The following is a 24,755-nucleotide window of genomic DNA, read 5'->3' as shown; positions in this document are numbered from 1 at the left end:
CGCAGTAAAGATAAATGGTCAAGGGCTGTTGTGTTTTCTACTCCTGCAACATAAAGTGATCGATAAGAATCTCATATTCAGGCGTATCGGCGACTAAAACAGCAGGTCGACCCTCTTTTGCTCAACGGCTCCGTCATGGGACGAAGAAACGCTCTTTTTCTCGAAAAAAGAATATATTTTACTTGCAGGACAGTTGTAAATTTTCCGGGAAAGTACATTAGCCTGGAACATTATAACATATATTTAAGAAAAAATAATGTTCGGAAGTAATAAAAAGCGTAATTTTTAGGTCATATGACCAAGCCTTTCATCATTAGAATAAGAAAAGTAAAATGAACCAATGAAAAGTTTTATTAACAAGTCACATGACCTGTTATGCTTACGTTACGCGCTGCGCGTCGCGCCCCGGATGACTTCCGGATGCGCTAACGCGGCGCGTCATATGACGCATTACGCGACAACGCAGGTCCAGAATATAGTCAAAATGTCTCCACCAACCAGCGGTCGGAACAGAACCCCTTTCAGCAGGCTAAATAGTTCTGTTAAATGACAACAGAAGGGACAGGCAACAAGAACCATCAGTCAAAGAGGGGAGGGCTAGTTCTTCTCTACCGGGTTACATTGGGGCGCTACCGGAACTGATCGAATTGGTAGTCTACAGTGTTTCTGGATGTTTCAGACTGAAGCTGGGGTTAGCATGAGAGCACCACCATTTCGTAGCTCCGTCGTGGCCATTCCGCGAGCAATCATGGCAGCCGCTCTTTATCGTTATTTTGGGCGGGGTGGGTGGCGGAGCCGAGCTGTATTGCAGCCATCATGGTGTGGAGTTCAGTTCATCTCACTAGTTTCGTATTTGTCATGAGGGGTTGTTCCTAATGTTTCTATTTTAGCTAGGTCAAAAAGAGATCCCATTAGTGGCCTACTGATTTTGCTCGATTCCTTTTGTTTTTTTACACGATTTTTCGTTATCTGCAAAGACTAAACAGAGTATTGCGACTCTGTGTTTGTTTGTAAATAGAGAATGAACCAAAGAGAACCAATTCTAAAACAGTAAATGCTTGGATAACAATCAATCAAATGGAGAGAGAAGCAGGCACGACGTATTACAACGGGGGCAAAGGCCTGCGTTAACTACCTTTCACTATCTGCAAAGAGAGAGTACTCCTAATAGAAATGAGGGGGGGGCAGCATTCAAAGCAGATCAGTGTGCATAAATACGAAAATGTTTTTACTTACCACGTACTTGACATTCGACAGCTTATGATATTTGCTATTAAAAAACCATTGAAATTCACTGAAAAAACCATAGGTTATAGACCATATATAGTTAGGAATTAGCATTTACAAAACCTTGAAAATTCACTGAAAAAACCATAGGTTATAGACCATATATAGTTAGGAATTAGCATTTACAAAACCTTGAAAATTCACTGAAAAAACCATAGGTTATAGACCATATATCGTTAGGAATTAGCATTTAAAAAACCTTATTTTACCCACACAAAACCATTGAAATTCCATATATAGTTAGTTGCACTAACTATATATCGCGCACCCGCAATCCACTGCTGATGATGTCACATATTACATCATTCATGACATGGTCAGTGACATCACTGATGACATCACTGATGACATCTCAAATGACATCACTGATGACATCACTGATGACATCTCATTTGACATCAATGACCACATCACTGATGATATCATTCATGTGACAATACAATGCATCTCCTCACACTTTAATATAACCTCTGTTACACCCAGTGTTAAATACAGAGTATAATTTTTGAAACCATTGACACACCAATACTAGTTACTACATACGCACTCAGTGATTCCTATGTTTACACACACATTCACTCATTTACCCATACAATCATTCATACATACAATCACTCATCTTTACAACACTATCATATGCACTCATACACCTATACAGACTCTCACACTCTGTCACTCATCCATGGAGTTACTCACACACCTAGTCAGTCCTGTAAAGAATCAATCACACTTCCATTTTCTAATCTATACAGTTAAACATAGAGCACCTTACATTTTGAAACATATACTAACACATAATTACTCTCTTATACAATCATTGATACAAGTACACATTGATCTGCACAGAGTCACACACCTCCCAGCCAGCCACACACACACTCAGTCTCCCATACAAATACTTGGGCAATCAATCAATAACCCATATAGTTACTCATATAGCTACTGATCAACACATGCAGCAGTTTACAGAACAACAGACATAATGATGCACAAATTAAGACAGTTTAGTCACTAACCCAAGCACTCAGTGAGACACATTTAATCACTCACTCATACAGTCAGTCACGCACCTACTAAATCCTTCATCCAGACACTTCTACATCTACTCATTCTTCAATATGTAAAACATATTTAAACTTTACAGAAACACACAGTCACTGGATGATGTCATCAGTGATGTCATTTGAGATGTCATCAGTGATGTCATCAGTGATGTCACTGACCATGTCATGAATGATGTAATATGTGACATCATCAGCAGTGGATTGCGGGTGCGCGATATATAGTTAGTGCAACTAACTATATATGGAATTTCAATGGTTTTGTGTGGGTAAAATAAGGTTTTTTAAATGCTAATTCCTAACGATATATGGTCTATAACCTATGGTTTTTTCAGTGAATTTTCAAGGTTTTGTAAATGCTAATTCCTAACTATATATGGTCTATAACCTATGGTTTTTTCAGTGAATTTTCAAGGTTTTGTAAATGCTAATTCCTAACTATATATGGTCTATAACCTATGGTTTTTTCAGTGAATATATATATATATATATATATATAAATATATATATATATATATATATATATATATATATATATATATATATATATATATATATATATATATATATATATATATATATATATATATATATATATATATATATACATATCTACGTTACACAACCTCCAGTCCACAGTGTATCAGGCTGTCGCGGGCGGACTGAGCAGGCAGGGACACCCGAAGTCCCACGTATTCTCCCCAACAAGTCTCAGTTTCACAAGAAACAGCTCAGACACTCTCCCGTGCTGCAAAAAATCCAATATTTAATGGCAAGTTGAAACAACGCGTTTCGGCTTTACGCCTTGGTCACGACTGATTTGTATATGGCTGGGTCCAAACTGGGGTGGCGTAGTAGGCAAAAGAACGATGGATTTAACCCAGATCGTGGGCTAGCGTAGCGTGGCTAGCATTCTTGGCCACATGTGCATGCTGGTACTTGCAGTTACATTCAGGTAAGTATCAGTGTTCCACCTGTAGTAGGCTTCCATGTTACTGTGTATTAAAAGCAATGACTGGGGGAGAATGTTTGCATTGTCAGCATTCCGTCCATCATTTGTTTGGTGTAATACTGAAAAGTTGCAATGCATACTGTAATGGTCTCTTCCCTAAGCTGAAAGAGATGCCGCCCCAGGTGGTGTTAATACTATCACCAATAAAACTATTACTTCACACAGTATTTGTATTTGTATTCATTATGACATTAGAATGTAACATTAATTAAATAAAAATGTAGCTGTAATTGAGATACACATACCTAAACAGGCAAACACATAACCAATGTCCTAGCTCCCCCAGCAAAACACTGACCCCAACACGTAAACATAATTGCATACACACATATAAAATCCAGAGCATTAAACGCATAGCAACCCGACGGGCATCCCAGAGGTGAATGGTCTTCCAGACTTGTAGGACATCCTGATTACACAAGTACGTATGCTTTAAGCTGATTTCTGAAACTGAGTAAATTGGCATTCTGCCTAAACACGAAAGGAAGGGAATTCCATAATTTGGGAATCAGGTGTGCAAATGAGCGTCCCAATTCCTTGCCTTCTTCTCCCTTGAGACAACATTTAAATTTAGGTTCCTGGATCTTAAATCCAGGCAGCAGCATTTTGGATTAGTTGGAGTTTCTTTTTTGGGCAAACTAAAGGAGTTTCCATGGTTCAATTGTGATAGTACCAAGCCCTGAACAACCACTGTTTGTACATGACTTGACAACCACCTTAGCAACTTCCTGAGGGTCCTCAGAAGACCAAAGCCGGTTGATGAAAACTTTCTAGGCTGTGCTTCCATAGTAGGTTTGCGGCCAATGTTGATGTCCATACTTATTACTTCCCACTTGGAAGACATGCAATCTCCTAGGGACTTGGGACAGCTGAGTTCAGCGCATAGGGAGGGATTATTCTCAACTATTAGTTCCTTATTCTTGTCACTGATGGAGCATGGTTTCGCAAAAAGAAACCTGCCCGGATTGACACCTCTACAATACATACTAACCGTGTGCAGGTAAAGAAATTAACATACACATCACATGAATCCGAGGGAAACTTTGAAAGAACTAAACCGTATTTACATTATGCTTTGAAAGAAACGAGAAATGATGCATGACTAGGCCGCATCTTGCATTTTGCAACTTGCATCCTGCTTTTAATAATGAATAATGCCACTTTTACCTTAAGCTTCTGCTAGGAAAACACTAAACGTAGGATAGTGTAAAGGTGAGTGGTAAACAGTGAAATGTGCATTTCTGTATAATTAATGAATGTTTATGTTTCATTTGCCATAGTGAGTCGCATGGGCCTCCATTATTCTTAAGTTGGCCAGATAGGGGAGGGGTTGGAGATGTGATTAAGGATGATATGGAAGACAGACAGAAGCGCCAAGCGCAGCAGAGAAAGAACAAGAGTTCAAGGATGCTCAGCACAGAGTCCATTGTTCGCCTGCTAACAGATGAGACTGGCCGTGGGACCCGAGAAATCTTCCGGGGAAGTTGATGAAAAAGACGTGTGAAAATGTTGAAATGTATCATGTATTACATTGTGTGAACGAGTCAAATATTATGTAATGTGAAAGGATATAGAACAATAAGCATGTACAAATTATGAATGAAGTCACAGTGTTGTGACAGACCACCTCTCACACTGACCAATGGAAAGTCAACTAATGTGGGTTGGACATGTAGGTTTTAGGGTATAACTGAGGTGCTTTAGGGGGTGTGGTTTAGGTTGTCTTGTGAGAGGCGAGAAGAGAGGGGTGATGCGTCACTGTTTCGTCGGTTTGCAGAGAGGCCAAACTGATCCTGTCCCTGTCCTGCTTTTGGGTCCTGAAGTCTTTATTCCCTGACTCTATTTCAGGGGAACCCCACAATCTCTTTGGCCAGGGTGGGGGGTATTCCACTAATTCCTTGGGTTAGTATTATCTTTCTGAGTCGTATTTTGCATAATCATTTGTAAATGTATTTTTGTCTCTGAACCTTATGTCTCTTCACCTATCCACTCCGTCATAATTATAATGTTTCGCAATATTTTTGCTGAAACTGATGCCTCTTATTCTGTTCACTCCTTCATATGCAAATCATTAATTGAATGATCAATTTGACACGTTTGCCTTTGCTGATGTTTTCTCTCCCTCTTGTGAATTTCATTGTTAGCATTTTATTAATCATTTTTGAGATAAAACTTTACCAAAAGTCTGTGAATATTTAGCCGAATAAATTGTTAGCTAGATAGTACTATCATTACCATCAACTATTCAACTAAGTGGTCTGCCGACCAAGAGGAAAGAGAGTTGATGTATAGGATTAGTTAAGTGTTTAGAGAAGTCAAACATGAATCTATGAATAAAAAAATGTAACGTCATTTAAACTTGACCCCCAGCGAATCGGGAATTTGGGTGAATGTGTATGGGCCATTGTATTGTGATGTTATTGAGTATTGATCCCTGATTAATTGATAGCGCGCTGGATCCGTTTTCTGGTAGCAGAGGATGGTTTAATTATTGATTAGTTTGGTAATGATTATTGATTATATGTTTCTAACATGCAGAGTTAGTATCCTGTTCTATGTTGTCTAGAAGTACAGGTACGGAGTTACCTGAGGAATCCCAGGAATGGAATTTAGCCTGAAGTAGGCAGAAGAAGAGTGTGGATAAAGTAATCATACTGCAGAAGGACTTTGTCTGTTGTAATAATACCGAAACAATGGCGGGCTGTAGGTGTTATATTTAGGGACAATTTAGTATATGAGTAAAGTGTCTTAAATAGTGAAGGGTCGACTTCCGAAACTCTAGCCTTATCTCCAGGTCAGTAACAAAACCTCTTTAAATAAAGTCAGCTTGTGAAACTTTGGCCTTATTCCTAAAGGAGTACCAGGTCTTTTTGGAGCTTGTTCGAAAGGTAAAATAGCGCTGGTCGTTATTCTTACTTGCAGTGTAAATGATTCTCTTTGAAAGAGTAACGGTTAACTAGCATTGTTTTGTGTTGTTACTAACAGAAATTTTGATTAAGAAAGCTTAGAAAACTATTGCCGTATTCTTTTGTAAAGGGGGTGTCAGTAGAAGGAGTAATACTGACATCAGAAAAGGCAGCACTGGCATTGGTCAGGCAGTGGGCGTGTATTAAGCTCTGATTGGTTGGTTACTGTGAGCCGCTCTGGTATTGGTTGATACAGCAGATGCGTAGAGAGCCGTGATTGGACGGTTGGTGTGAGCCGTGCTGGTATAGGACAGGAACTGACAAATAGAATAAGTAGAATTACGGAAAGGTTTCCTTGTTTGTTTTGTCGAGGTACAATAGCGTAAAGAGTCAGACAAATAAATTTGCTTAAGAAAATGAAGAATTTCTTTAACAAGAATAAACCAATTGTGACTACAGAGGGAATTCCAATTCCACCTCCAAGAACACCTCCTTCTTTTATGATGTTGGAGCGAGGATATCATACATGTATGTGTTTAGAGAATTGGGTGGAATATACAAAGGATGATGGTGTTATAGCTTTCCCTAAGCATGGTTTATTTAATGTAAGGATATTGCAGAATTTGACAAATCGAATGAATTCACTAGAGCCGAATCCCAGACTTACACAGTATGAGGCCTTAGAGGAATGGGAAGTTGGGGTACTTGAAAGAGAGAAATTAAGAGGTAATCAAAGATACAGAAATATGATGTTTGGATATTCTTTTGCGAGTAGAGAAGATAAGCTGAAAAGATGTAGGACAGCTGTGATAGCAGAAGATTTGTACCCAGTTTTAGCTGCTGAAGAACAGACAGGTGGCAAATGTAAAGAGAAAAATAAAAATATAGGACTTAAAGTTTAAGAGATGATCTGGACGATTCTGATGATGAGGTGTTAGAGGACATTATGACCAAAAGACCTCCGCCATATGAAGAAAATTCAGGGGAGGTAACTCCAAGTGCACCACAGTAATAGCTAGAGTAGTACGAGAAAATGAAATGAATTTCTTGAATAAGGCAAGAATAGAACAGGTCCAGAAAATGAATCCGTTAAAATTGAATGCGGAAGCATTGACGTACCGGTAACAGTTGGTCCCGTAGTTCCATTTTATGGAGAAAAACAGAACCTATCAAAAGTACATACGTTGGCAGTCCCGAGAAGTAGTGTCGGGAGTGAAATGATGACAGTAGCGAATGAGAAGAGACAAGCAGATCCGAATACTACATTGTTAGATTTTCCGGTTTGTGAGATGATAACAGAAACCCTTAGAAGGAATCTACAAATAGAACCAAAGAAGAATAGGGCCGAATGTCACTCAAATGGCAGGGAGTGCTGCAGGTCCTTCGCCTGAGGAATTCAATGATTGGATAAAGGAAATGGTAAAGCTGAAACCCCAACCACAGAGTATAAATGTGAGCCTATTAAAAGTAGATTTGAAAGAAATAATTATCGGTTAAATAAACCCAGACAGATAAGGGATTGACCGAGATGAAAAACTGTTGTTTTTGTGCAACAGTATTACTTGGAGAGCAAGGAATCTTCATGAGAAAATATCTGAAGCTGCTAGTGAGTATGGAATAGACATAGAAATGTCGAAAGTGTTGCAGAAATCATACAGATTGGCCTTCACTGATAAGGATGTAGAGCGTTTGAATGCATCTGGAAAAAGGTTGCAAATAAAGGAGTTGATGAATATTTTGAAGAAATGTGGAGATGTAGAATGATGGCAAAGTAGATTGACAAGAAAGAAAGAAGCAGCTGGTAAAGAATCTTCTCTGTTTCTGTAAAAAAAACAGAACAGGTTGAAAGGGCGTGTCCGATGCGAGAAGTTTAAGGTGGTAGATATGTTCACATTCCTTGGACAAGACAGGACATATTATCTTTCACAAATGATTTTCCTAGGTTAAGAGAGAAACCGGTTGAATGGTACAAACAGGTAGAAAGGTTTGTGAAAGTTTCACACGTTTTGTTAAAGGATCTAGATGGTTTGTTTGAGATTGTCGTTTCAGCAGATCTGTGGACAGAGTGTAAGATCACTGTTGATTGGCCAAAAGAAGAATATCCTAGAGATCCTGAAACAGGTAACATCTGAGGAGGTGATGAAAAAGTATAATCAGATAATCACCTTTTTGGAGGTTAAGATTTCTCCAAAAGAAACAGATTGGGTTAAGATTGACAGGATGACCCAAGAACCAAAGGAATCAGTACATGCCTACTATGAAAGTTTTTTGCAGGTATTTAAACAGTACAGTGGGTTTGAAAATATTGGCGACAAAGATATGGGACATTTTGTGTATCGTTTTGTGTTTGGGTTGAAACCAGAGATTAGTAACATGATTCAGCAGCATTTGATTTGCTGGCAGAGCAAAACAATCAATGAGATTTTAAGGTATGTGAAGTATTGTAGTGATGTCATTGATTTGAGACATTAAAAAAAAGAGAAAATGATCTGGGCACAAGTAAAGGTAGCAGAGCAGCAAGAAGCAAACAATAGTTCTCTTACAGGTTATCAAATGAATGGTCAGAGTCAAAATGGTCAGGTACCCAGTGGAGGTAGAGGAAGAGGTAAGATGAGTAGAGAGGAAGCTAAGAAGAAATTTCCTTGTTGTACGTGCAGAAAGATTTCACATTAGAAGAACGAGTGTAGATCTGCTCAAAAGAATAATGGGGTAAATCAATATTTAAATCCACAGATGCAGAATGAGGTGGTTCTGAATCAACAACAGCAGCAGCAGCAGGTGGTTACTCCACAGTTACAGGTGCCACAAGCTCCCATGCCAAATAATGTGAATGCTCAAGTGCAGAGATACAGTGCGAACACTGGATTTCATGGAGGTGATCAAGTTGGTAAGAATCAAAGAGTACAAATGGTTCCACAATACTGGTTGCAGTGCAATGAGAGTGATTCAGGCTCATCTCAATGACGGTGCCGGAGGGGGGAACAAAGGTGCATACCAGCTGCATCTTTGGCGGTAGATCAGTCAGGTCCATTTGTTGACTGAAAGGTGGAAGGGAATGATATTAAATTCTAATTGGACACTTGTGCTACCCATTGTACTGTGAGAGCAGCAGCAATTCCGAACCTACCTCTCTCGGGAGAAACTATCCAAGTTGTAGGAGTCTCGAATAAGCATATTAGAACACCAGTCACAAATCCAATAGAAGTTCATATTGGAAACTTCAGAGACATGCATCGTTTTGTGGTATGTGACTCAAGACCAGTAAATTTCTTGGGACGAGATTTATTGTGCAAATGAATTATACCATCTATTGTACGCCAGATGTTATTGCATTTCAGACACCTCATGAGGATGTAGAATTTAAGATGATGCTAGCAAAGCAAGGGACAGAAGTGGATGAGTTGTTTTTACTTCTCACAGAAGAGAATTTGCCCAAAGAATTAAAAAGTGTAGTAAGATCGGATGTATGTGATTTTACAGGAAAAGAAATTGGCTTAATGACAAATGTAGATCTGATTCAGGGTACGGTGAAAGAAGGTGCCATATAGCCAAACACACCTCAGTACAAAATGAGTCCAGAAGTAATTGCAGGAGTCACTCCTGTAATTGACCAAATGATTGAACAAGGAATTCAGAAAGAAATACTGAGCAGTCCTTGTAATTCGCCTAATATAGGAATTAAGAAGCCCAGAGGAAAATACAGAATAATGCAGGATTTAAGAAAAATTAATACACTTGTAGTACCCTGTTGTCCAGTAGTGCCAAATCCAGCAGTGGTCCTTTACCAAATTCCCTGCAATGCTGAATGGTACACAGTGATTAATTTGTAGCAAGCATTTTTCTCTATTCCTTTACATGCGAAAGCAAGTATTTATTTGCATTCCGGTTTGGAGACCGTGTTTTGGCATGGTGCCGAGTTCCTTTAGGGTACACAGAGAGTCCTTCAATTTTTAATCATATTCTGAAAAAATGTTTGGAGATGTTGATAATGCCAGGAAATTCAGTTTTAGTTCTATATATTGATGACCTATTAGTGGCATCAAAGACACGAGAGGCATGTGTGACAGATACAGATGCCTTATTGAACCATTTGGCAGAAGGAGGACAACAATTGTCACCAGTAAACTTGCAATTCTGTAAACAGGAAGTCCAGTACCTAGGACACAAAATAGATAAGGGAGACAGAAAGGAGACACCAGAAAGAATGAATGTGATCAAACAGTTGACTCCATCTAAAACTCAGAAAGAAGTCCGAATGTTTTTGTGAATGGTTGGATAATGTAGGCAGTGGATCAGTAGTTTCTCACTGATTGCAAAACCTCTACAAAGGTTGATACGAAAAGATTTGAAAGATCAGATTGTGTTGGATGATGAAAGTATCGAAGCTTTTACTAAATTGAGAAACAGTCTTTGTCGAGCACCTTCATTGGGAATGCCAAATCATGCGAAGGATTTTGTGTTGTACTATTGTGAAAGAGATGGGTGCACACTTTCAGTCCTAACTCAGCAAACATGGAATGGCACGACGTCCAGTAGCATATTTTTCTGCTACTTTGGACTCAGTGGCTGCAGCGTTACCTGGCTGTTTGAAATCAGTAGCTGCCCCTTGAGTGAACAGAGTGAATCAATGGTAATGGGACATCCAGTCAAGGTGTAAGTGCTCCATTCAGTTGAGATCCTTTTGACATGCACGAGGACGCAATACATGACTTCTAGTCTGCTGACTAAGTACAAAAGAGTGATTGTGGGTGCTGTAAATGTGACTGTGGTGCGGTGCACAACTATAAATCTGGCAACTCTATTGCCGAATTCATATTGTGAGGAAGTGAGAGAGGAAGCGGATCACGATTGTCTGGATGTGACAGAATTGTGCACTAAACCTAGGCCAGACATAGAAGACGTTCCATTGGAAAAATCAGATTGTGAGATGTTTGTTGATGGATCATGTTTAGGAAATGAGAAAGGAGAATTGTGTACTGCCTATGCTGTTTGCGCCATAGTGGGAGCATCCTGTCTAAAAGTGGTACATTCTTCCCAAATTGCTGAATTAATAGCTCTGATTTGAGCATGCAAAATTGCCAAAAGCCTGAGGATAACCATATTTACTGATAGTCAATATGGTTTCTGGGTGATCCATGACTTTGGTCAGCTATGGATGCAAAGGGGTTTTCTGACTTCTTCAGGTTTCCCTATAAGAAACCACAAAACTGTAAAAGATTTATTGGATGCTTTACAATTGGCAAAAAGAATTGCAGTGGTCAAATGTGCAGCACATAAATCAGGAGATGATTATGTGATGAAGGGCAACAGATACGCCGACCAAGTAGCGCGTTTCTGTGCAAGAAATTTAATTGCCCTAAACAGAGGGATAGAAAAAGAAAACACCAATTGCCATCTTATGTTAGCATCTTCATTTGAAACTTGGGAGGAGATTAGACAATTACAGGAAGAGGCAACTGACGAGGAAAAGGAAATTTGGAGAAACACAGGGTGCAGAAAAAGAGCAGAGGACGAAGTGGGGGTCTATAAAGATGGAAGACCAGTCATGCCAGATTCTTTACTTTCCCAGACGGCCAGGGTTTACCATGGAACTGCACATGTTGTAAGAGATGCAATGATCAGACTCTTCAAGCAGTCATGGTATAACCCGAAATTCAGGGTCATTGGAGAGAGCCTTTGCCAGAGGTGCGTCATCTGTCAGCAGCAAAATCCAGGCAGAAAAACAGTTGTTAGTTGGGGTAAAATTGGAAAAGCAGCAGGACCATTTACCCGTCTTCAATTGGATTTCATAGAGCTCCCCCGTGCAATGGGCTAAAATATGTGTTGGTTGTTGTCTGCTTATTTATCGCTGGGTGGAAGCCTATCCCACGAGAAGAAAAGACAGCCTCACTGTAGCTAAACTACTTTTGAGAGAACTGATCCCTAGATTTGGATTTCCAGTCACTTTAGAGACAGAGAAAGGAACTCATTTTAATAATGAGATAATTCAGATGATTTGCATAGAATTACAAATTGAGCAAATGCTGCATTGCGCCTATCGGCCTGAAGCATCTGGAGTGGTCCAACAGATCAATGGCACTATAAAATCTAGGTTAGGGAAATTATGTGCATTCACAACACTAAAATGGCCTGATGCTTTACTCCTTGTTTTGACGAGTCTTAGAAGTATTCCTGACAAAAAGACGGGATTGAGTCCTAATGGGAAAACCAATGAGACAAGCCTATGTGCCAGCGAACAAACTGATGAATGATGAAGAAGTTGAAGTAGTTGTTAAATCTAAAAGAGCAGGAAAAAGTGATAATTGGCCGAGTGGAGTGAAAAGACCGAAATACACTCTGGTGAGGAGACAATTATAGAGAAGACTAGAGCAAAGTAATGAGGTCTCAAGTCAAACAGATCAAGAAGAGTCAGGAGAAGAATTAGTACAAAAAACAAGGAGAGTAAGAATCCCAAGCAAGAAATACACAGCACCAAAATGGACTTATATTATTTTAGAAGAAATTGAAAGCTCAGATACAAGTGAAGAAAAAGACAGTTCTGACACTGAGCAAGTTGATGAAAGCAAATTGAATCCACCTTAGAAGAACTGTGAAAAAAAAATTAAGGTGCAACCTTGTCGGTGGAAAGAAAATTTGAATGGCTCAGAAGACCTAAAGAAAAGAAATAAAAGAAAGGGGTAAAGAAGAGAGCCTTGAAGTGTAGGATTACACTACAATTTTTTAAGAATATTTTTTAAAAATTTGAGTTTTATAGAAATAGATAGATCTTTATATTTTTAATAGAATACAAAAAAGCTAAAGTAGAAGTGACTGAACATCCAAAACCTAGTCTAAAACGTAGATGTATTAAATCTTGCTTATGTGGTGTTTGTTTACTAACATTTATGTGTATATCAATAATTGTCGTTGTACCTACTCTAATGATAGCAAATAACAGAAACAGTACTAATTATATATAACAAATAAAAGAGTGAGTGATGTTACTAAAGAAACCCTGAATACTAATATAGGGCAAATATTTAGAAGCATTCTCCATCATGATAAATCAATTTGTGATTTCTCGTTAAATGTCTTCACAAAATTGTTGTACGAGTACATTAATACCATGAATGTGAGTGATTGCTATGTGTTCATGCAATTACCTTTGACTGTCTCAGAGGAGGTGACTTACCATCACCTACCTTTAACCTATGACGTGTCTTGCAGTGTCTTAACCAGCCTATTCTACTTGAATGGGAAGCTGGAGTATCATTATTCCAATATAGATTTAGTATTTTCAGAAATACCTGCTATAAAAGAGCTGGACAAGGTTTTAAGTAGTAAAAATGCATGTTATATGGGAGAGTTCTTCCATATTACGAAGACTTTAGATATAGAATATGCTTATAAAAACAATCTAACATGTAGTTTGCGGGTTGAAGAAAAAGTGTTCATAGAGATGGGAGAAAACAGAAGAAAAGATTTCCAAAGAAAAGCTGCTGAACAGAAGTCACAAGTACCACGGTGGGCTTACAGAACGGGAAATTATGAGAAGGGCGAGACATACGCTGCAATGTTCCTGGATTGGCATCCGAAAGGGAAAATCTGTTTGCTTAGATCAAAGACTATAACAGTGATTTCATAGGTACTAGTGAATGTGATCATCCAACTGGAGGTCGGGCATTGAAGGATGGAACTGATCCTGTTTTCCCTAGAGTATGTTATGTGTGTGGTAAGAAAGCCTATCACAGGTTGTCTGCACATTGGTATAGTAGCTGTTATTTTGCCATCGATTTCCCGACGGTCTACCACATAGACAGAACAATTAACAGACTAAATGCAGTCAAAAAAGGACAAACACGTAAAAGGAGAGCCAGTTTCTCAGAAATAGTAAGTGATATTTTTGGTGCACTGATACCCTCAGTTGGAGTCGTTCTGATTCCACATAAAATTCAAAAGTTGTCCACAGTGGTTGATCGTTTATCAACAGACACTGCTGGAGGGTTCTCGATGATTGACACAAAAATGATTGCAATCAGATCAATGATTTTGCAAAATCGACTTGCCCTTGATATCTTATTGGCAAAAGAGGGTGGAGTTTGTGTCATGTTGAAAATCCAACACTGCTGTACTTATATCCCTGACAAAAGTAAAGGTATTGAGGGATATATTAACAATATTACAAAATTGCATGAAGATTTGACCCAGCTGGAGGTTGACGGTGTCTGGGAGAGACTTGGCAAGAGTTTCTCTTCCGTAGGTAAATGGTTTTCTACCTTTGGAAGTAGCTTATTAGGAAAAATAATAATGCCATTCATTTCAGTAGCTGGAATAGCCTTAATATTAATAACAGCATATAAATGTTGTAAGTGTGGATGTGAAAGAAAAGAGACGAGTGAATCAACGAACAAACGAAGAGCAAGAAAGACAAAAAGAGATGAGATAGAACTAGAAGAGATGAAAGAAGATTACTATAATATGATGAAGGATTTATATGAAAATGCCATAAAAAGAGAAATGAACACTGAATTTTAGATAGATGAAGATGGCACTTGGTATGGTGAGTATTATATGATGGCTCCAGGAAGCCATCAGAGGGGAGATTGATGGAGCAGGGTTTCGCAAAAAGAAACCTGCTCGTATTGACACCCCCATAATACATGCTAACTATGTGCTATGAAAGAAATTAACATATACATCACATGAACACGAGGGAAACTGCTTTTAGTATGTGTACACTAACGTGAAATAAATGCATGAAAGAACTAAACCGTATTTACATTGTGCTTTGAAAGAACGAGAAATAATGTATGACTAGGCCGCATCTTGCATCTTGCTTTAAATAATGAATAATGCCGATTTTACCTTAAGCATCTGCTAGGAAAACACTAAACGTGGGATAATGTAAAGGTGGGTGGTAAACAGTGAAAAGTGCATTTCTGTGTAATTAATTAATGTTTATGTTTCATTTGCCATAGTGATTTGCATGGGCCTCCATTATTCTTAAGTTGCCCGGAGAGATGAGGGGTTGGAGATGTGATTAAGAATGACACAGCAAGAAAGCTGAGAATGCTCAGCACAGAGAGCATTGTTTGCCTGCGAACAGATGAGACTGGCCGTGGGACCCGAGACATCTTCTGGGGACGTTGCTGAAAAAGATGTGTGAAAATGTTGAAATGTATCATGTATTAAATTGTGTGTACGAGTCAAATATTATGTCATGTGAAAGGTTGTAGAACAATAAGCATGTACAATTTATGAATGAGGTCACGGTGGTGTGACAGACCACCTCCCAAACTGACCAATAGAAAGTCAGATCCTGTGAATTGTTTCAACTAATGTGGGTTGGACATATAGGTTTTAGGGTATAACTAGGGTGCCTTAGGGGGAGTGGTTTAGGTCGTCTTATGAGAGGAGAGAAGAGAGGGGTAATGCATCGCTGCTTCATCGGTTTGCAGAGAGGCCAAGTTGATCCTGTTCCTGTCCTGCTTTTGGGTCCTGAAGTCTTTGTTCCCTGACTCTATATCAGGGGACCCTCACCATCTCTTGCCAGGGGGGTGATATTTCACTAATTCCTTGGGTTAGTATTATCTTTCTGACTCGTATATTGCATAATCATTTGCAACTGTATTTTTGTCTTTGAACCTTATGTCTCTTCACCTATCCACTCCGTCATAAGTATAATGTTTCGTATTATTTTTTGCTGAAACTGATGTCTCCTAAGCTGTCCACTCCTTCATATGCATATCGGTAATTAAATGACACTGTTTGCATTTGCTGATGTTTTCTCACCCTCTTGTGAATTTCATTGTTAGCATTTGTAACCGTATGCAATGAGCATATTATTAATCATTTTTGAGACAAAACTTTAATAAATGTACTGAGAGTCTGTGGTTATTTAGCCCACTAGATAGTTAGCTAGATAGTTCTATCATAACCATCAACTATTCAACTAATTGGTCTGTCGATCAAAAGGAAAGAAAGTTGATGTATAGGTTTAGTTATGTATTTAGAGAAGTCAAACATGAATCTATGAATAAACTTATTTAATGTCATTTAAATTTGACCCCGAGCGCATCAGGGATTTGGGTGAATGTGTATGTGCCATTGTATTGTGATGTTATTGAGTATTGATCCCTGATTAATTGATAGCGCACTGGATCATCATCATTAAGTTTTATGCAACTGGACACCATCCAATACGCAACTTCAGATAGACAGGAATTGAGTTGGAGTGTTACTGTCCTGGAATTGGGAGAGCGGGAAACCGTGATCTGTGTGCCATAAATCCATGTAGATGGGAAAAAAGAATGATCGTGTTTAGAAATTAAAGCAGATAAAAATTTGAGATATCACTGAATTGAGGTGGGTGCTTAGGGTCAAGTTCTTAACTTATACCACTGAAGTATGTGGCTCACCAACTGATGTGGGCCTGTGACTGGCACAGTAGTACTACTAGTTCCCGGTTATCAAACCTTGTCTTCACCCCTTTTCACACAGTATTAGGTCCAGCTTTGTCCCCTTGCAATAGAACAGAAAATGGGAAGACCAATTATGAACACCCTCCAATCATGGACGTCATTTGGGGATAGTCAGAGGTCAGAGCTGCAACCCCTAGCTTGCTCTCTGCTACTCCTCGCACTTCCTTTGCGACCCCTGACCTCAGAGGAGGCAAAACATTTGCCTCCTCTGCAGCCTGGGGTCTGAGAATGTGCTTGGAATAGCACTGTGTGTAATAGTCTAATATTTTAATATTCAAATTTCTTGAGGACGGGATACTTCCACAGGTTTTTCAGTAATTTATTAGTCAGTGCTCCACCCTATTGTTGCATAGGTTGAATCATTGAGTAAAGAGGATGCTTGAGAAAAATCTTTTCCATAGAAAAGAGCTCTTGAGTAGATTGAGGTATTGCTGATTGGCAAACACGTGTGGTCAGCTATTGCCTGTTTTTTTGAAGTGCAAACGTTTGTAGACTGCTGCTGTGACGTGCCACATAAAGAGGTTGCCATGACTGTAACTCCCCTTTTACTACACATCAGTCACCCCTAAGGTAGGCCCGAGCTAGCCCTATGGGCAGGGGCAGTGTAGGTAAAAGGTAGGACATGTGCCTTAACTGTGTGGCTTGTCTGTGTAGTGACAAACAGCCTATTTGGTTTTGCACTGTTGTGAGGCTGCCCACTAAGAGGAATGCATTGTAGATTCCCTGATATGTGCTTCAGTGGTAATTCCGGATCTGAGAGGGGTGGCGTGATCAAGTTTGGTATGTTTGGAATAGTAGTGATAACTCCTGCTTATTGGTGTTAGCAGATTTATTATTACTATTTTAGTGCCACTTTTAGAAGTAGGCATTTCTGTGTGCTATGTGTCTTTAGTTCTCTGCTAGGATATGTATTGACTGTCTGGATTTGGAGCGACAGGGGCTGGGGATGTCCAGTGGCTCCAGAGAGTCTGGATGAGTCAGCGCTAGGCATAATAGGCCTGGTCTGCATTCGGAATGGTGGGAGGCGTAGCACCTGCACCTGACTAGGGCTGTGCCTGCCTTCCACAATGATGGCTCTGCCCCCCTGTTGTGTGTCTGGGGCCAGGGCTTACACTGATAATGGAGGTTGTTGTGCATTTGCAATGTGCCCCCCAGAACTGATTTTGATTGAGCTCAGAGCCCTGTGCCAGGGGGTAGAACAAAGACTTTTAGGGCCAGATGCATCAAAGGGTACTACCCATTCTGCGTCTATGGGAAAATGTTTTCATACATACGGCCCTTAGTACTATAAGTACTGGGGATGTGATCTCATGTCTGTTGAGCTTGCTGTTACTTGGAAAAAGAAAGCACTGCTTGGGACTGCAACAGACCAGTTGGAGGAACTGCCATGGGACTTGATTAATCAGAGTGCTGACCTGCTGCCTGCTGGGTAGAAAGAAGAGCTGCCACTGTGGTTTCCTGGACCTTTTGTGCTGGCCTGCCTGTGCCCTGTTGTTGGTATCCCTGCTGGTCTCCCAGGGCTGAGTGGCTTGCCCCAGGTGAATTGGAGTGGCAAGTGGTGAGTGCTGTGCTTTTCGTCCGATATAGCATGTGGTGATCGCTGTGCTGTCTACTTGCTCTACTCCCTGAACACTGCATGTTGGACGCTTTTACTGGCCCTGGCGAGAAGAGGGTTTTGGCTGCTCTCCTCACTGATCACTGCATGATGGGGGCTTGGAATGGTTGTTGGAGCCCGAAACGTGGGCTCACACTCCGAATACGGTGGGCGCAGAGGACCGCATTTGCGCCGGAAAGAGATACCGCAGAGCTGAGGTCTGGCAGAAGGGAATGGCCTGGAGGGCGTTGCCAGGGAACCAAGGTGTTTGCTGGCTGAAATGGCTGGGGATGCGTCAGCGTCATTTACCGCCCCAGCCACAAAGGGCCATGTGGCCACGCTCGGCCCAGGGAAGCAGCGACTCCCGCGGAAGCCCGGCAGGGTGGTGAGTGCATGTGGGACCGGCGTGTCTCTGTCCCGAGCCGCCCTGTCTTGGAGGAGGCAGTGGGAGACCAGCAGATGTCTCAGGAGTGCCCTTGGAAAGAAACGGGCGGCACTGTTGTTTTCGGGCCCGAGGGACCACTTTCAGAGCCCAATCGGGTGCCTTCGCAGCACCAAAGTGATCCCCGCATTTCCCGCCATAGATAGGCCAGTAGCCCATGAGTGCACAGGGACAACAGGGGCCGGGTTTCTGCCCTCGTGCTTGGGACGGCTGACCCAGGCCTGCACACCCCTGGTGGCATTTTGGGGCCTCATGCAGAGGGTCAAGTGAACCTCCGCAATTCCTACGGGTGCAACATCTACATGACCAGGAGGGTTCCTGGTAAATTGTGGCTACTGTATTTGTACATGTAGCTGGCCTTGTCGTAGGAGCACCGGGGCCGGTCTTATTGTTGTCCTAACCTATGTATGTATGTATGTATTTTTATTTTTGTAAAGCGCACATTTCACCAATTAGGTCTCACAGCGCTGGCAGAGGTTATAGGTCATGCGAGAGAGAGGAGTTGTTATGCTGGTGCCTTGAATAGTAGTGTTTTGAGTTCTTTCCGGAAAATCTTGTGATTCTGGTTGGATCTTAAAGCCGTAGGCAGGGAGTTCCATGCCGTGGGGCCCACCTTCGAAAAACTCCTATCTCCATTTCTGACAGTACGGACCCTTGGTATCTTTAGGAAATATTTGTTTGAAGATCGTAATGTTCTTTCCGGGCAATATTCCTGGAGTTTGTTTTTTAAATATTTCGGTCCTTGTCCATTTAATGATTTGTGCACTAGGCAACAGGTCTTGAACCTTATGCGCTTTCTGACTGGAAGCCAGTGCAGTTTCTTCAGGCAAGGGGCAGAGGGGGTGCGTGGGGGTAAGTCAAGGGTCAGTCTGGCTGCTGCATTTTGGAGTGTCTGCAGCTTACTTAGTGTTCCCTCGTTTGCATCAGCAAGGAGGGCGTTACCGTAGTCAAGGCGGCTGGTAATTAAGCCTTGAATCAATGGTTTACGGTAGAACAAAGGCAGCCATTTGAATATGTTCCTTAGGCTCCTCATGAGACCTATGCAGGTATGTACTAATTTATTCGAATGGAGAACCATGGACAGCTTGTCATCAAAGATGAAGCCCAGGTTCCGAACAGTGTCTTTTGGGGATGGGCAGGGTCCAAGTTCCGGTGGCCACCATTCTTGGGACCAGATGGATTTGGCCGCACCGAAAAGCATTATTTCGGATTTGCCTGCATTGAGCATTAGGAAATTATTGGTTATCCAGCTTTTTATTTCTAGCATACAATTCCTGAATCTCACTTTAGTCTCTGCTGGATCGGAGCCAAGGGTTATAAGAATTTGGGTATCGTCGGCGTACGACAGTGTGTCGAAGCCGAAGTCCCTAATTATTTTGGCCAGTGGTGATAGGTAGACGTTACATAAGGTTGGGCTTAAAATTGAGCCCTGGGGAACTCCCTTGTCGTTATCAATAGCTTCTGATGAAAAAGGTCCTGATTTGACCCTAGAGCTATGGCCTGTAAGATAGCTCTGGATCCAGCCTAGGGCTTGGCCTTCGACACCTATCCCCGCCAGCCGTTTTAATAGGACTCTGTGGGATATGGTGTCGAAGGCCACCGAAAGGTCTAGCAGGATGAGGATAGCCGACTGTTTGGAGTCCAGTGCCAACCGGATATTGTCAACCACCTCTATCAGTGTAGTCTTAGTGCTATGGGAAGCTCTGAATCCTGACTGTGAGGAATCTAATAGCGAGTGTTTTTCAAGGAATTTTACCAGTTTTATATTGATGATAGATTCCATTGATTTGCCAAAGAGTGGTAATAGGGATATGGGGCGGTAGTTTATCGGTTGTTTGGGGTCTGCGTTGTTTTTCTTAAGGATTGGCCTCACAATGGCTTCTTTCCAGGGAGAGGGGAACAAGGCACGAGTTAGGGACATATTAAAGATAAAAGTCAATGTGGGAGCCAGGGCGGGTGCTAGTTTAGCTAAAATCGGGGCGGACGCTGGGTCTTTGGGGGAACCTGATTTGGCCTTTTTTAGTATGTTGGCTACCTCGTCCTCAGTGATTGTTCCGAAGTCAGCTAAGTTTTGCTGTATGGGGTTTATCGTGGAGGAATCAGCATGGCATGGCTCACTTGTTGTGCCTGTTTCTGTGGGAAATGTTTCGTGGATTGTATTGATTTTGTCTTTGAAATAGGTGGCTAGTTCATCGGCCCAGTCCTGGGATTCCTGAATGACCTTTTGGCAGGCAATGGGGTTAGAGAAGTCTTTTACAATTGCATAAAGTTCTTTCTGTGAATTACTGGCTGCTTTAATTTTTTCCCCAAGATAGGTTTTCTTAGCATTGGCAATTTTATTCATATATTCTTTATGAGCAATTTTATAGTGTGATTTATCATCAATGTTTTTTGATTTGCGCCATTTTCGTTTGACTTTCCTGGTGTGTTGTTTAATAATTTTCAATTCATCAGTGAACCAGGGCGATTTCAGTTTCGGGCAGTTTATTAGGCGTTTAGGAGCTATGGAATCCAGGGTCTTACTAATCGCAGAATCAAAGTCTAGGACCAATCTATCTAGCTCTATGTCCTCAGTTACTCTCGGGGGTCAAAAGTTTTCGCAAACATTTCTAAGTTAATCTTTTTCCATGGGCGGCTCAGCTTTTTTACTTTAGCATGAACCTGTGGGGACTCGTTTGTTTTAATGGTGAATTTGATTATTACATGGTCTGACCATAAAACAGGAATTAATTCATTGATATGCGTATCCTGGAAGTTGGTACATACAATATCCAACGTATGACCCGCTTTATGGGTAGAGTCAGTTTCGAGTAGTCTTAGCTCTAGGGACTCAATACTGTTCATTAGTTCAGTGGTGTAGGGGTCATCGTTTATCTCCATGTGATAGTTCAAATCACCTAGCAGTAGGACATTTTTACAGGCTAGTATATGGGGTGCCAGAATGTCCACTAGTTGGGTGGCAAAGTGGCTTTGGTCTCTGGGGGTCGGTAAATCAGGGCTCCTTTCCAGGACTCATTCCCAGTGAGGACAAGGGAAAAGATTAAAAACTCTCCCCAAGTCTCGAGATGAGTGGAAATGATGTTAATTTCAATCTCCATTTTATAGATTATTGCGGTCCCTCCCCCTCGTTTCCCAATTCTGTCTAGTCTGACTATTTTATAATTAGAGGGCAGGGCTGCTGCTATGTCTGGGTCTGATGTTTCTGATAGCCAGGTTTCGGTTATAAAGAAAAGATCTGGGGTTTGTTGATCGAGTAAGTCCCAGATCTCTAAGGAATGTTTATGGAGCGACCGCACGTTTCCGTAAAAACAGATCAGTGGTTTACGAGTTGGCGGGAAGCCAAGATTGATAAGAGGCGCAGCGTAATCTAGGTGGGACGAATTTAAGGACAGAAGCTCTGTGCGGTTGTAGGTAATCATGTTTGGGAATTACATTTATGGCAATTATAATACCTGTTTGTGGACGGTGGCCTGTCAGGAGGTCAAAAATTGAGTTGGCCTGTCGCCGGCCTGGCGCGGACAGGCGCAGACAGGCAGGGCTTGACTTTGGCACGACTTAGGCGCACTGCCTGCGCTTCGCTGCGCGAGTCCGCTCTACGCACTCCGCTATATGCAGGAGTGGGCGGCACCGCCTTCCGGGGAGTCTGGAGCGCTGACCGGTGTAGGCTACGGGAAGCGCCGTAGGGGAATGAAAGAGCCCGCCGTGCCCGCTGCAAAAGCCGAAATAGATCGGGTCCACTTGGTAATCAAGGGCCTAGTTTAAATTACTGCAGCATACAGTTGACACATGTATGTGGAAATGCTCACGGCGCGGCGCAGCACAGTTAAAGTGAAGGTACAAGCCGACTTTTAAATCAGTCAGTCACGATATGTATTACTGGTCAAAGTGCTCAAGTGCTCTGTGCTAAATGCTGGATTCAAGGTTTTTAAAGTTCTATTTTGCAGTTCAGGGATATTAAAATTCAGTTTTACAATTCATACATCAAATTCGGTTTCTAAAATTCATACAAGTTTTAAAATTCATTACTAGTTAAAACTCCACAAAGCAGAAGCTGCCTAGCAGTCAAGCAATCTCTTTTCCCTCTGTCAAGCAATCTCTTTTCCCTATGGACCTTGGGGTTACATTGACATGATTGGTACCCTACGTATCACTATGGTGATTTTATTGATGTGTGCACTCTGATAAGTGTTAACTATGGTGCACTGCTAATGATGTTTTGCATAACGTGTTACGCTCAGTGTAATGCTACCAGTAGTAGCTGGTCGCCCTAAAAGTGATGTATTATGAAAATGGCCAGATTGGCCAAACGGTATATGTAATCCCTGTGAAGTCATGACAAGTGCCTGGTGGCACAGTAGTATATGTGACTGTGATCTAATGTGTTTTTATGGATAATACAAAGGCTATTTTTATATAACCTTGTGTGGAGTTTCCTTTATAGTGTGCCCAATGTGTCCCTGCTGTGTGAGTGTGTTGTGCAAACGTTTTACACATTGCCTCTGGGATAAGCCTGACTGCTCTGCCAAGCTACCAAGGGGGTGAGCAGGGGTTATCTTCAGCATGTAACTCCCTTGCCCTGACTAGAGTGGTAGGTTCTGCTTGGCTTAGGTGCATACCCTAGCCAACCAGAAACCCCATTTCTCACACATCCTCCATGCAGGACTTTGATTCGCTAGCTTTCTTGTTGACTGCCTTCTCAACGATAATGCAGGACCTCGCATTTCAGCCCCTCAGCTCCCCAGAAGCAATGCTCCACGATGCATGTCCGACCGTGATTTTGCATTGCCTAGGCTGTACGATGCAGCCTTGATACGTGATCTAGAAACGATCCACAACTAGGTTTAAGGTACTCATAAACAACGCGCATAACTGGGTCCCTGTAGCCAGCCGGCACTCCATCCCGGTTGCCCTGAACTTGTGACTTTGTCCAGGTCTAGAGCAACCAGATATTCACAGTTGCTGCTTCGTGCTTTTTGGCACTATATTCACTGAATTCTGTGAAATGACATACCTCCATTTCTACTGATTGGATTTTTGTAGCAAAGGATTGAGCCAGCGGCGTCACTAGGGTTGGTGTCAACCAGTGTGTTAACTCATGGTGTCACCCCCTCACGACTTACCCCATGATGGTCTTCCTCCGAGTCCGCCTGTGCCAAATAACGGGATGCATGCCTATAGTTTTCAACCGGCTCTATTTATATAAATAATAATGATAATACCGGCCTACTTACTTTTACACTCTTTTTTGTAATGGGGGGATGAGCTACAGGTATAACTGTAGGGAATCTTAAATCAGTTGCAAGTTGCCCTGGACTGGTCGCTACCTGTATTAATTAGAAAGTAGCACATATAAGGCAAATGTACTCAATTGTGGCTTATTAAGTCTAATAGTTGTAGCCTCAATTTTATATTCACTTGCACCCACCTTCAGTCAACTGATTAGATTTGCCACCTGACTGGTTTCCCTTCCTGCACCGAGGCGGAATGGCCGTAGTAAAATCTAAACTAATTGGATAAAACATAATGGTGTAATCTGACAAACTTGCATTTCTATTAGCACGGACGAGTAATAAAATGAAGGGTGACTTACTTATTTTTGTGCCTGTTTTTCAATGGGTCCTTCTTGTATTAAGGCCCTTTCATTCAGCTACAAGGTAAAAGCCAGAATATTACCTTTTCAAGTAAACGTCGAGACAGACATCCTCACAGCCTATGTTATCTTTCGTTCAGAATTACAAAGGCTTGGTTTACCAACTTTCTCTATTTTAGCCCCGTAGTCCGACTAGCCATATTAGATATCATTGTGGAAAAGCCGAAACATCCTTGCTTCCTCTATTGTATTTGCTTCACAATTGAAGAGGCTTGATTACTACCTTCCTCTATTCTAGCCCCGTACTCAGACTAACCACCCACACTATTTCACTTTCCCCTTTTAGGGTCTATAAAAAAAAGTCTTCCCCCATGACCGCATTCCTCATCCAGAACCTACCTTG

General features: G+C 41.4%; 1 protein-coding gene across 2 annotated transcripts in view; it reads right to left on the bottom strand.

The window, feature by feature from the left end:
• Positions 1 to 24,755, bottom strand: part of COL19A1 (collagen type XIX alpha 1 chain) — a 2,464,374-nt gene that overhangs the window by 2,219,911 nt on the left and 219,708 nt on the right. The window lies entirely within an intron of this gene.

This window comes from Lissotriton helveticus, chromosome 6, assembly GCF_964261635.1.
Source record: "Lissotriton helveticus chromosome 6, aLisHel1.1, whole genome shotgun sequence".
NCBI classification, from domain to species: domain Eukaryota; kingdom Metazoa; phylum Chordata; class Amphibia; order Caudata; family Salamandridae; genus Lissotriton; species Lissotriton helveticus.
This window is presented reverse-complemented; position numbering and strand designations above follow the sequence as displayed.